We start from the raw sequence: 14,594 nt of genomic DNA, 5'->3' as shown, positions 1-14,594 counted from the left end.
CATTATCACATTTGCTTGGAAAAAAGCACCATGTTTATATACTGGTCTTATGTTAACTGTAGTCTTGGAATGGGTCCAACATACTCAAAACACAATGGATTTACCAAAGTATTGTAAAGTATTGTTCTGTAAAAAGAATCTCTTGCCTGTTTTAATCAACATCTCTGTTTTGTGCAGAAGAGGGAAGAAATAAAGACAGATGATTGTGATTGCACGTGATAACTCTAAGCCATAAAAAAGTACAAACTGAGCAACATGATAGGAAAACGATATTCTGTCATATTTTTGCGAAAGGGAAAACTTCCCAATACTGCATATTATATTTACGCTACTGCTACTCTCTGTTCATCATATATGCATAGTCACTTTAACCATATCTACATGTACATACTAACTCAATCAGCCTGACTAACCGGTGTCTGTATGTAGCCTCACTACTTTTATAGCCTCGCTACTGTATATAGCCTGTCTTTTTACTGTTGTTTTATTTCTTTACTCATCTATTGTACACCTAACACCTTTTTTTGCACTATTTGTTACAGTATGTAAGTAAGCATTTCACTGTAAGCTCTACAGCTGTTGTATTCTGCGCACGTGACAAATAAACTTTGATTTGATTTATTACATTTTTGTTAATGTATTGCATTTAATGTGAAAAGATGAATTTCACTGGGTTGACGTTTTTGTCAATACATTGAATTCAATGGGAAAAGATGAGTGTCGCATGGTTGATGTTTTTATCAAAACATTGCATTAAATGTTAAGGGGACAAATGGTTGACATTTTTGTCATCACATTCAATGGGGAAAGAATGTCACAGTGTTAGGGGTTAGGTTAACCTGTTGCTCCTACCCTCTACTTTTTTGAACATTTTGTTAAAAATCGCACAACATTTCAGCGCCCTGCTACTCATGCCAGGAATATAGTACGTTCATATGGTTAGAATGTGTGGATAGGAAACCCTCGGACGTTTTTAAAACTGGTTAAATCACGACTGTGGCTATTACATAACGTGCGTTACATCGGAAAGCGCAGGAAAACCTGATCACAGAAAATGGAAATAAATATCCTTGCGCCACTTCAAGCAATTGTTAACAGTGAGCCGAATTAGATAAGACCGAGCATTCAACTCCCACAGCATCCCCATTGTTGTCTAGAGTCTTGTGAATTGAATCCTCTTTGATTCTTGGTTGAACCGAAAGAGGGGCACGACTTACCTCCGGTCTCCGCCCAGATGATTCCGGAAGAGCTCTCTCCTGAAATTTTTTCCAAGACGACAGCTAATGATATTTACATCGCCTACGGATGATTTTTATCGCTTATTAACGTTTACTAATACCTAAAGTAGCATTACAAACGTATTTCGAAGTGTTTTGTGAAAGTTTATCGTCTACTTTTTGAATTTTAAAAAATGACGTTACGTTGTGAAATCGCTGTTTTTTTCGTTTATCACACAGTCTACATATAACGATATCTTGGCTTTATATGGCCCGATTTAATCGAAATAAAGACCCAATAGTGTTTATGGGGCAAGCGTCCCAACTAGAGGCAAGAGGTTAAAGGTTAGATATACCAACAGACATACAATTATATGGGCAAGTTATTGAGAGACTCAGGCACACAGGCAGACAGACAAACTTACACGTTCACAGACAGACAGACAAATACACAGAGTGCACAAACATTAGGAACACATGCACACCAAGACATAGACTGACCAGGTCTAGGGGAGGGGAGGAAAGGGGAGGAAACCAGTTTACCTCCCTGGGATATGTGGGGCGTCCCACCTGGCCAAAAGCCATGGAAAATGCTCAGCGCCAAATTCAAATAAATTACTATAAAAATCAAACTTTCATTAAATCACACATGCAAGATAGCAAATTAAAGCTACACTTGTTGTGAATCTAGCCAACAAGTCAGATTTCAAAAAGGCTTTTTGGCGAAAGTAAACAATGCTATAATCTGAGGATAGCACCTCTGTAAACAAAGAGAGAAACCATATTTCAACCCTGCAGGCGCGACACAAAACGCAGAAATAAAAATATAATTCATGCCTTACCTTTGACGAGCTTCTTCTGTTGGCACTCCAATATGTCCCATAAACATCACAAATTGTCCTTTTGTTCGATTAATTCCGTCGATATATATCCAAAATGTCAATTTATTTGCCGCGTTTGATCCAGAAAAACACCGGTTCCAACTTGCACAACATGACTACAAAATATTTCAAAAGTTACCTGTAAACTTTGCCAAAACATTTCAAACTACTTTTGTAATAAACCTTTAGGTATTTATTAAAGTAAATAATCAATCAAATTGAAAACGGGATGATCTGTGTTCAATACAGGAGGAAAACAAACTGTAGCATGCTTTCTGGTCACGCACCTCTATCTAACAGTGCACTTCAAGTGACCCTCGTTCAAGATGGCCGTACTTCTTCATTACACAAAGGAATAACCTCAACCAATTTCTAAAGACTGTTGACATCCAGTGGAAGTGATAGGAAATGCAAGAAGGTCCCTTAGAAATCTGGATTCCCAATGAAAGCCCATTGAATAGAGAGTGACCTCAAAAAAAGAAAATCTGAATAGTTTGTTCTCAGGGTTGCTAATAATATGCATATCTTATCCTCTGGGGATGAGTAGCAGGCAGTTGAATTTGGGCATGCATTTCTGCTAACTGCTAGCTTGTTATCCCTGGCCTGCTAACTGCTAGCTTGTTAGCCCCGGCCTGCTAACTGTCTGAACTGCCATGTCCCCACCCAGCCCAACCACTCACTGGACCCATATGATCACTTGACTACACATGCCTCTCTCTAATATTAATATGCCTCATCCATTACTGTCCTGGATAGTGATTACTGTCTTATTTCACTGTAGAGCCTCTAGCCTTGCTCAATATGCCTTAACCAAACATGTTGTTCCACCTCCTACATATGCAATGACATCACCTGGTTTAAACATCTCAAGAGACTATATCTCTCTCATCATTACTCAATGCCTAGGTTTACCTCCAATGTACCTTACCTTTGTCTGTATACTATGCCTTGAATCTATGCTATCGTGCCCAAAAACCTGCTCCTTTTACTCTCTGTTTCGAAACGTGCTAGACGGCCATTTCCTGTAGTCTAGCCGTACCCTTATCCTACTTCTCCTCTGTTCCTCTGGTGATGTAGAGGTTAATCCAGGTCATGCAGTGCCGAGCTCCACTCCCACTCCGCAGGTGCTCTCATTTGTTGACTTCTGTAACCGTTGAAACCTTGGTTTCATGCATGTTAACATTAGAAGCCTTCTCCCTAAGTTTGTTTAACTCACTGTTTTAGCACACTCTGCCAACCCAGATGTCTTAGCCATGTCTAATTCCTGGCTTAGGAAAACCACCAAAAACCCTGAAATCTCCATTCCTAACTACAACATTTTCTGAAAAGATAGAACTGCCAAAGGGGGCGGTGTTGCAATCTACTGCAAAGAGACTGCAGATTTCTGTCTTACTATCCAGGTCTGTACCAAAACAATTTGAACTTCTACTTCTAAAAATTCACCTTTCCAAAAACAAGTCTCTCACCGTTGCAGCTTGCTATAGACCACCCTCTGCCACCATATGTGAATTTATTGCCCCCCATCTATCTTCTAAGCTTGTTCTACTAGGTGACCTAAACTGGGACATGCTTAACACCCTGGCCATCCTACAATCTAAGCTTGATGCCATCGATCTCACACAAATTATCAATGAACCTATCAGGTACAACCCCACATCCATAAACATGGGCACCCTCATAGGTATCATTCTAACTAACACGCCCTCCAAATACACCTCTGCTGTTCTCAATCAAGATCTCAGCGATCACTGCCTCATTGCCTGCATCCGTAATGGGTCTGCGATCAAATGACCACACATCATCACTGTCAAACACTCCCTAAAACACTTCTGCGAGCAGGCCTTTCTAATCGACCTGGCCGGGGTATCCTGGAATGACATGGACCTCATCCCGTTCAGTAGAGGATGCCTGGCTATTCTTTAAAAGTGCCTTCCTCACCATCTTAAACAAACATTCTCCATTCAAAAAATGTAGAACCATGAATAGAAATAGTCCTTGGTTCACTCCAGCCCTGTCTTCCCTTGACCAGCACAAAAACATCCTGTGGCGTTCTGCATTAGCATCAAATAGCCCCCATGATATGCAATTTTAAAGGGAAGTTAGGAACAAATATAGACAGGCAGTTAGGGCTAGCTTTTTCAAACAGAAATGTGCATCCTGTAGTACAAACTCAAAAAAGTTCAGAGACATTGTAAAGTCCATGGAGAATCAGAGCACCTCCTACCAGCTGCCCACTGCTCTGTGGCTAGGAAACACTGTTACTGTCACGCCCTGGTCGAAGTAATGTATGTTTGTCTTCATTTATTTGGTCAGGCCAGGGTGTGACATGGGTTATTGGTGCGTTTTTGTCATGGGGTTTTTGTGGGGTGTCTAGCATAGTCTATGGCTGCCTGAGGCGGTTCTCAATCAGAGTCAGGTGATTATCGTTGTCTCTGATTGGGAACCATATTTAGGCAGCCATATTCTTTGAGTATTTCATGGGTGATTGTTCCTGTCTCTGTGTTAGTTATTCACCAGATAGGCTGTATAGGTTTTCACGTTCCGTTTGTTGTTGTTGTATTGTTCGTGTTTTTTCGTCTATTAAAGATGTATCGATTTAACCACGCTGCATTTTGGTCCCACTCTCTTTCAATGGAAGAAAACCGTAACAGTTACGACCAATACATCCACTATAATTTAACATTTCAATAAGCATTTCTCTACGGTTGGCCATGCTTTCCATCTGGCTACCCCTACCCCGGTCAACTGCCCAGCACCCTCCACAGCAACCCGCCCAAGCCCCCACCATTCTCCTTCACCCAAATCCAGATAGCTGATGTTCTGAAACAGCTGTGAAATCTGGACCCTCTCTTTCTAAAATTATCTGCAGAAAATGTTGCAACCCCTATTACGAGCCTGTTCAACCTCTTTTTCGTATCGTCTGAGATTCCCAGAGATTGGAAAGCTGCCGCGGTAATCCCACTCTTCAAAGGGGGTGACACTCTAGACCCAAACTGCTACAGACCTATGTTTATCCAACCCTGTCTATCTAAGGTCTTCGAAAGCCAAGTTAACAAACAGATTACCGACCATTTCGAAATCCCACCGTACCTTCTCCGCTATGCAATCTGGTTTCAGAGCTGGTCATGGGTGCACCTCAGCCACGCTCAAGGTCCTAAACGATATCATAACCGCCATCGATAAGAGACATTACTGTGCAGCCGTATTCATCGACCTGGCCGAAGGCTTTCGACTCTGTCAATCACCACATTCTTATTGGCAAACTCGACAGACCCTCCGATTTGACACACTGAACTCTATCAGAGAAGTAGTTGGTGAACCAGGCGAGGCAATCATATGATTTCTCAAATGATTGCCTCGCCTGGTTCACCAACTACTTCTCTGATAGAGTTCAGTGTGTCAAATCGGAGGGTCTGTTGTCCGGATCTCTGGCAGTCTCTATGGCTGTGCCACAGGGTTCTATTCTCGGGCCGACTCTCTTCTATGTATACATCAATGATGTCGCTCTTGCTGCTGGTGATTCTCTGATCCACCTCTACACAGACAACACCATTTTGTATATTTTTTTTTTTGTATATACTCTTTGGACACTGTGTTGACTAACCTCCAGATGAGCTTCAATGCCATACAACTCTCCTTCCGTGGCCTCCAACTGCTCTTAAATGCAAGTAAAACTAAATGCATGCTATTCATTCGATCACCGCCGCCCGTCCAGCATCACTACTCTGGACTTCTCTGACTTAGAATATGTGGACAACTTAAAATACCTAGGTGTCTGGCTAGACTGTAAACTCTCCTTCCAGACTCACATTAAGCATCTCCAATCCAAAATTAAATCCATAATTGGCTTCCTAAATCACAACAAAGCATCCTTCACTCATGCTGCCAAACATACCCTCATAAAACTGACCATCCTACCGATCCTCGACTTTGGCAATGTCATCTATAATATAGCCTCCAACACTCCACTCAACAAATTTGATGCAGTCTATCACAGTGCCATCCGTTTGGTCACCAAAGCCCCATACACTACCCACCACCTGTACCCTCTCGTTAGTTTGCCCTCGCTTCATACTCATCGGCAAACCCACTGGCTGCAGGTCATCTACAAGTCTCTGCTAGGTAAAGCCCGCCTTATCTCAGCTCACTGGTCACCATAGCAGCACCCACTCATAGCACGCTCTCCAGAAGGTTTAAACCACTTCACACACCAGCGTCACCCGGCATGTTTTGGTGTTAGAAATTCAACCATTTGCAACCTTAGCTTACACTGTGATTTGCGTGGTCTGGTGTGAATTTCATCAGGAGTGGGTTTTAAACGTTTCAGTAGAAAGGGCGGGCCATGACACTGTGATGTAATGTGATGTCTAGGCTCACGGGGGTGTGGCCACTGACTAGTTAACCTTCATATGAAATTCCATACTTTCATGTAGAAGGTTACAACTTCTTCTGGAATGGTGACCCTTCCACGGGACGGTTGAGATAATATAGGCTAATGCAATTAGCATGAGGTTGTAAGTAACAACATTTCCCTTGACATAGACATATCTAATATTGGCAGAAAGCTTAAATTAGTGTTAATCTAACTGCACAGTCCAATTTACAGTAGCTATTACAGTGAAATAATACCATACTTTTGTTTGAGGAGAGTGCATGAACATGAAAATGTATTAATAAACAGAAACAGAAATGCAATGGTTTATTGAATCAGTCTAAAACTTTGCAAACACAATGCTTCCATCTAGTGGCCAAAATCTAAATTGATCCTGGGCTGGAATAATACATTATGTCCTTTCTCTTGCAATTTAAAGATGATGGTAAAAAGAGAAAAGAATGGCTGGTTTTTCTTTGTATTATCTTTTACCAGATATAATGTGTTATATTATCATACCTACCTTTCACATTTCCACAAACGTCAAAGTGTTTCATTTCAAGTGGTACCAAGAATATGCATATCCTTGCTTCACGGCCTGAGCTACGGACAGTTAGATTTGATATGTAATTTTAGGCGAAAATTGAAAAAAAGGGGAGGGTCCTTCAGAGGTTTTAAGATATGTAGCTAGCTAGCTAAACAATGAACCATAATCCCAACTCATGATGTTACTACCCTGCATCAATCGGCAGGTAGCTAATCAGCCAGGTTCAATGTCTGCAAGCCAAGCAAATGGCTTTGAGATACGAATAATAAGATCACACATGTAACGTTAGCAAGCGAGCCAGCCAGCCAGCTAACGTTAGCTATCTAACTTTAACTTGAAATGAAACCCCACTTTCTTAACCGTATTCATAGATGGGCTCCTGTCACGGAGGCCATGGTTGACCTTAGTTTGAAGATGTAATCCAGAGACATGTGTTTTCCCCATCTCCTTAGCTATCATACTCAAATTCCACTGAACACAGTCCTCCAGAAAGTGGAGCATAACACTTATGCAGTTTTACTATGCAATACATAAAACAGCCGCGTTAGACAGGATTACCAACATATACTGATCAGCTCAAATAGACAGAAGCATGCTATATGATAAACCAATCCAAACTCATTGCATGTCCAGCCCACTCATTATCTCAGCCAATCATGGCTAGCGGAGAGGTTGAGGTCTTCTACTGTGGCTAAACCAACTAGGCTTGTAATTTAACAATTTAATTTGTATTTATAGATGGCATACAAATTTGTTATTAAGGCACATAAGGTAACAAACGCATTTTGGCAGAAAAATGTTTACATTCAAACAGCTCTCCTGTGAAGTAGTGACTCGCGACATACGCCTAGTTTCCTGAAAAAGGTCACATATAGACAGACCGACAGACAGAAAGCCGCTCTCACAGACAGACAGGCAGGCAGACAGACACATTCACTCAGAGATGGACAAGCAGACAGACAGGCAGGCAGGCAGACAGACACTCATTGACAGACAAATACACTCAGACAGATATATACATTCACAGACAGACAGACATGGACAGTTTCAAGTATCAAGTCCAAAACAATCTAAAACAATTTGACCGATATCCTGTTCAGAATTCCTTCCAACAAGGGTCTTGTCTCATGAAGGTCAAATACTGTTTTGGGCCAATTGAATTCAACTTTCATATGCTCGGTCATGACCGTCACTGAGTAGCAAATGTAACATTTAGGGCTCAATCTTTGTAACACCTCTTTGACCTCCAATTAAGTCTTCCTTTCATTGCAGGTAACTGAAATTCAATGTACGCTCACTCTAACAATTACTTGAGTTTCAAGCCTTTATGTTAAGAATTGCTCGTTCCACAGAGGGTTGAATACAGTGTTTTTGTGTAACTGCAGGGAGAAAATGTAGGACCATGTTGACAATGAATTAAGTCACTTCATGTAGCCTCAGAAAGCTGAACACAGGGCATAAATAAGGTGACAATGGGTTGTTTAGAGGGGAGGGGGGGTTATGTCAGGACTGTAGGTAATACTTTCTATGGAAGAAAGTCCTTCTTTTCTGTGGTGCCAAGTTTTCACTGTGAAAATGTATTTCACATGGTCATGTGTAGGCTTGCGTTTGTAACGGCTGTCGTCGGTGGAAGAAGGTGAGGACCAAGGTGCAGCGTGCTAAGTGTTCATGATTTTTAATCTTAATCAAAACTGAACACTGAATAACAAAACAACAAAGAAACAACCTAAACAGTTATGTCTGGTGCAGACACACAAAGACTGAAAACAACCACCCACAAAACACAATAGAAACCAGGCTCCCTAAAAATGGTTCTCAATCAGGGACTACGATTGACAGCTGCCTCTGATTGAGAACCATACCAGGCCAAACATAGAAATAGAAAATCATAGAAAACTAACAGACAAACCACCCAACTCACGCCCTGATCATACTAAAACAAAAGACAAAACATAGGAACTAAGGTCAGAATGTGACAGCGTTCATTGGGAGTGTCTGCTGAATGGTTCCATACATGAGTTGTGTTTCTATTCTCAACCATTCTTCCAATGTCACTCAAAAGCACCTTAATTCTAGGACAGGCTTCAAGTGAGGCCTACCTTTCTACCATTTAGTGGGCAGAGGGCAAGCTGGTCTCCGAGCATTTTGGATATGTATGTATGTAAATCCGAGAGACCTCATTAAGTATGTTACGTTTCATATGGTATGTATTAATTTGTTGATGTCCATCACCCATTTCATATGATATGTTATATGAATTACAGTTGGTATTATATGTTATTATATGAATTGTCAAAACATATGATATGTTGCGAATTCTAGCTAGTTGGCTAGGTGGCTAATGTTGGCTAGGGGATAGGATTAAGTTTATGAGTTAGGTTAAAGGGTTAGGGGAAGGGTTAGCTAAAATGGTTTTGTTTGGGGAAGGGTTAGCTAACATGCTAAGAATTTGCTCAATTTCCGTGATGACGGGGGTACTGCTAAGCTAACATATTGAATTGTTTTAAGATGGCTAAATGGTCCATGGTATGACCATTTGATTTGGAATTTTCCGACCCCTTTAGGTATCAACAAAAAATATTGTATTTGGCCTTTACTAGTATAGCAGAGAAACACAATAAATAACACATTCATAAATGGTTAAAAAAAATACAGTAAAAAAAGAAATCATAAGGAATAAGGTTTTGAAGTTTCTATCCTATGTCTAGGATATATAACAAAATTCAGGAAATATTTTAGTTTTTGGGACTTATTTTTGTTGGCACAAAACAACTTCCATTCATTTGTATGGGTTGCATTCAGATACTTGTGGTGGTCGTAGAGGAAAATGGAGAACAACATGTTCGTGACAGTCTCATTTCCATAGAGCGTACAAAATAGCAACATTAGCGTAACTAGCTAGCTAACATTGGCTAACTGTTACGGATACAGTTATCCTTTGTGTGTGTGTATCCTGTGTGTGTGTTTCTTTTCTCTCCTTCTCCCCTCACAGGTGAAAACCATCACTCCCCAATCAGTCAACAATCAATCATCAATCAGAAGACACACCTCCTCCTATTTCCTACCCTATCACAGTTCCTTCCCCATGGTTTAAAAACCCCATCATTTGTTTGTTCTAGAGCAATCGCTCGCTCAATCTCTAGCAATCTCTAGCTCAATCTCTCTGTAAATGCCATGTCTGTAGGTCTCTGTGTTTCACTCTCACTTTGTGTCTTAAACCTCTCTTTTGTTTAAAGCACCTCCATAGCACTTTGTCATCACCTGTGAGTATTGTTTTTGGTTATGGTGTTTGTTTGTTGCTGGTGGGAAAAGGGGGAAACCAAGACAAGTCGCCCATGGGCATACACTACCCGTAGGTGAACTTTGTTAAATACACTAGTTAGAACTGGGCGGACCACCCACTGTATTTTTGGTTAGTTAGTTAGCTGTTGTTAAAAGTAGGCTAGTCTAGCTTAGGGGTGTTTTTGAATACTTATTGTTTCTTTCCTTGGGTCCAGCTCAGCCCCTTTTCCTGCTCCCCCCATTACCGTGTGTTTATAAATAAACCTAGAGTTTGACGGTAGATTTCTGTTGTCGTGGTTATTTCGTGCACACTTTTACTTTGTCACAATAATAATTTGCATGAGTTATGTTACGGGTCTCATTACCATCCCCCCTAGACTGTCGGGCCAAAAGGGATTCGTAACATAAGTGGGGGCTCGTCCGGGATCTGTCATAACTGACACCCATGCCGCTCATGTAGATTGTTGTAGTGTTATAGTTCAGTGTTGAGCGTCATAGCTGAAGTAGCATTAGTGTTTGCTATTTTCTTTGGCACTTGTGAAGTAGTGTAAAATGACTACTTTTGATTTGAGATCCTTTTTGGATAACCCTTCGTGGGAGGTTTTTGACAAATGTCGTAGAGTTGATTTAATGACCTTGGCTGACCATTATTCAGTATCGATTCCGCAGAGTTTAGTTAAGGCGGAGGTTAAACGGCTAGTATTAAATGTATTGTTGGAAGAGCAGGTGCTTGTGTTATGCTGCCTGAGCCTACTACCCCTGTAGGGGATGTTGCTGCTCCTGTAAGCCCATTGGTGTCTGATAATGAGGGCGAGGCTAAAACACCAGCCACATTGTCCCGTTTGATCCACTCTCCCACTGTCAAATGGTGATGCCAGGAGGGATGTCCGTTTAGCACAGTTCCAACTGGAGGTGGAAGAGAGAGCCCAAATTAGGCGAGAGACTCTCCAGTTGGAGATGTGTAAAATAGAGGCAGAAAAAGAACGAACAACGGCATTTGGAGATGTGTAAAATTGAGGCAGACAGAGAACAAAGGCAGTTGGAGTTTAAAATGCGCCAGATGGAACTGGAGGCAGAGACAGCGAGGCTAGCCTCCGGTCCTACTGTGCCTGTTTGTGAGCCGTCCTCACCTACTGTGTCCTCAAACACGTTTGACATTAGTAGGCAGATTGCCTTAGTACATTTGTTCAGAGAGTCAGAGGTTGACTCCTATTTTTGTGTATTTGAGCGTATAGCCGTAGCATTGAAATGGCCTGAAGAGGTATGGTGCCTATTACTTCAGTGTAAATTAACTGGTAAAGCCCAAGAGGTTTTGTCAGCGCTACCTCTGGAGGACAGTTTGAATTATGAAGTGGTCAAAGCTACTGTTCTTCGTGCCTATGAGCTTGTGCCTGAGGCATACCGACAGAGATTTAGGTCTCATAGAAAATCTTCTAGTAAGACTTATGTGGAATTTGCTAGAGACAAGGGAAATCTGTTTGATAAATGGCATGCTGCTAGTAAGGTAACTGATTTCAACTCTCTCCGGGAGTTAATCTTGTTGGAAGAGTTTAAAATTGCTTACCCGAACGCATTGTAGTTTACCTAAACGAACAGAAAGTATCCTCCCTGGCAGAAGCGTCTGTGTTGGCAGACGAGTTTGTGTTGACGCACAAGAGTGTGTTTTCGGCTCAAACTGAGAGTAGAGCCACTGAGTTTCCTACCTTTAGCCCTAGTCGGCCAGCAGTAGTATATCAAGCACGCCAGAAGAATGAGCGTCCCTGTTTCTATTGTCATAAAGTAGGACATATGATTAATGATTGCTTCCTGCTTAAACGCAAACAAGGGATGCCTCTTCGTGCCAAGCCACCAACAGGTGTTGCTCTAATTCGTACGGTTGTGAGGTCTGCAACAAAACAGGTGCCTCAGGGTAACTGTAGTTTGAAAGTCTCAGTCCCCGACCGCAGTTATGAACCATTCATTTTCGAGGGGTTTGTGTCCCTAACGAATGACGAAGCGTCTCAGCGACCGGTTAACCACTTAGTCCTATAGGGGCAGTATTTCATTTTTGGATAAAAAGACCTCCCGTTTTAAGCGCAATATTTTGTCACGAAAAGATGCTCGAATATGCTTGGAATTGATAGTTTTGGAAAGAAGACACTCTGACGTTTCCAGAACTGCAAAGATTTTCACTGTGAGTGCCCTAGAACAAATGCTTCGGGCAAAACCAAGATGTTTGACCGACCAGGAAATGAACAGGATTTCTGAGGCTACGTTTTCCATGATCGCCTTATATGGCTGTGAATGCGACAGGAATGAACGGACACTTTCTCTTGTTTCCCCAAGGTCTCTGCAGCATTGTGACGTATTTGTAGGCATATCATTGGAAGATTGACCATAAGAGACTACAATTGCCAAGTGTCCCTCTTGGTGTCTGCGTGGCATTTGGTGCGAAAACTCAGCTCCCAGTTTTTTTCCATTCGAATCTCAGAACAAACCAGGCTACAAGGACGGTGCTTTCAATGGAGAGATATATGACAAACCACCTTCAGGATTGATTCAAACAACGTTTTCCATGTTTCAGTCGATATTATGGAGTTATTTCGGAAAAAAGTTTGACGTGTAGGTGACTGAATTTTCGGTTAGTTTCGGTAGCCAAATGCATAGTAACAAACGGAACGATGTGTCCTACACAAGAATCTTTCAGGAAAAACTGGACATCTGCTATGTAACTGAGAGTCTCCTCATTGAAACATCTGAAGTTCTTCCAAGGTAAATTATTTTATTTGATTCCTTGGCTGGTTTTTGTGAATATGTTGCGTGCTAAATGCTAACGCTAAATGCTAAGCTAGCTATCACCACTCTTACACAAATTATTGATTTTCTCTGGTTCAAAAGCATATTTTGAAAATCTGAGACGACAGGATTGTTAAGAAAAGGATAAGCTTGAGAGCAGGCATATTTATTTCATTTCATTTGCGATTTTTAGAAATCGCTAACGTTGCGTTATGGTAATGAGCTTGAGGCTGTATTTACGCTACCGCATGCGGGGGGGGGGGGGGCGGATTCGTAACACTAACTATGCAACAAACACGGGCACGCTAATACTATGTTCTGGTTTGGAGAATTTTAACAAGGTTTTGTGGCTGACAACTTCAAGGTCAAAAGAGATTAATTGCCGACACTGTTCAGAGGTGTTAATTAATCTTGGCTGGTGAACGGTAGACAATCCTATGTGTTTCCCCTGTTTAGGTAGTTTCTTGCAAATGTTCCTAACCCTGGCAATCACTAAGCAGGTTGTGGGTAAGAGAAAAATTCCAACCATTGGTTATCTTTGGCTGGATTCCTTTTTCCTAAAATTATTTTTATATTTAGACCTGCATAGATCCACAAGACTCGACATGACTAGGCAATTCGTTTTTGCAGAAAAGAGTCAAAACAGAAAAGAAAAAAAAAATAAGAAAAAAACTTGACAAACAAACATCACACTTGCTCAGTTCCAAGTTGTCACCATATCAGTAGTTACAGTGGGGCAAAAAAGTATTTAGTCAGCCACCAATTGTGTAGGTTCTCCCACTTAAAAAGACGAGAGAGGCCTGTAATTTTCATCATAGGTACACTTCAACTATAACAGACAAAATGAGAAAAAAATATCCAGAAAATCACATTGTAGGATTTTTAATGAATTTATTTGAAAATCATGGTGGAAAATAAGTATTTGGTCACCTACAAACAAGCAAGATTTCTCACAGACCTGTAACCTCTCTGTCCTCCACTCGTTACCTGTATTAATGGCACCTGTTTGAACTTGTTATCAGTATAAAAGACACCTGTCAACAACCTCAAACAGTCACACTCCAAACTCCACTATGACCAAGACCAAAGAGCTGTCAAAGGACACCAGAAACAAAATTGTAGACCTGCACCAGGATGGGAAGACTGAATCTGCAATAGGTAAGCAGCTTTGTTTGAAGAAATCAACTGTGGGAGCAATTATTAGGAAATGGAAGACATACAAGACCACTGATAATCTCCCTCGATCTGGGGCTCCACGCAAGATCTCACCCCGTGGGGTCAAAATGATCACAAGAACGGTGAGCAAAAATCCCAGAACCACACGGGGGGACCTAGTGAATGACCTGCAGAGATCTGGGACCAAAGTAACAAAGCCTACCATCAGTAGCACACTACGCCGCCAGGGACTCAAATCCTGCAGTGCCAGACGTGTCCCCCTGCTTAAGCCAGTACATGTCTAGGCCCGTCGGAAGTTTGCTAGAGATCATTTGGATGATCCAGAAGAAGATTGGGAGAATGTC

Source organism: Oncorhynchus nerka, linkage group LG9a, assembly GCF_034236695.1.
Source record: "Oncorhynchus nerka isolate Pitt River linkage group LG9a, Oner_Uvic_2.0, whole genome shotgun sequence".
NCBI lineage: Eukaryota > Metazoa > Chordata > Actinopteri > Salmoniformes > Salmonidae > Oncorhynchus > Oncorhynchus nerka.
This window is presented reverse-complemented; position numbering follows the sequence as displayed.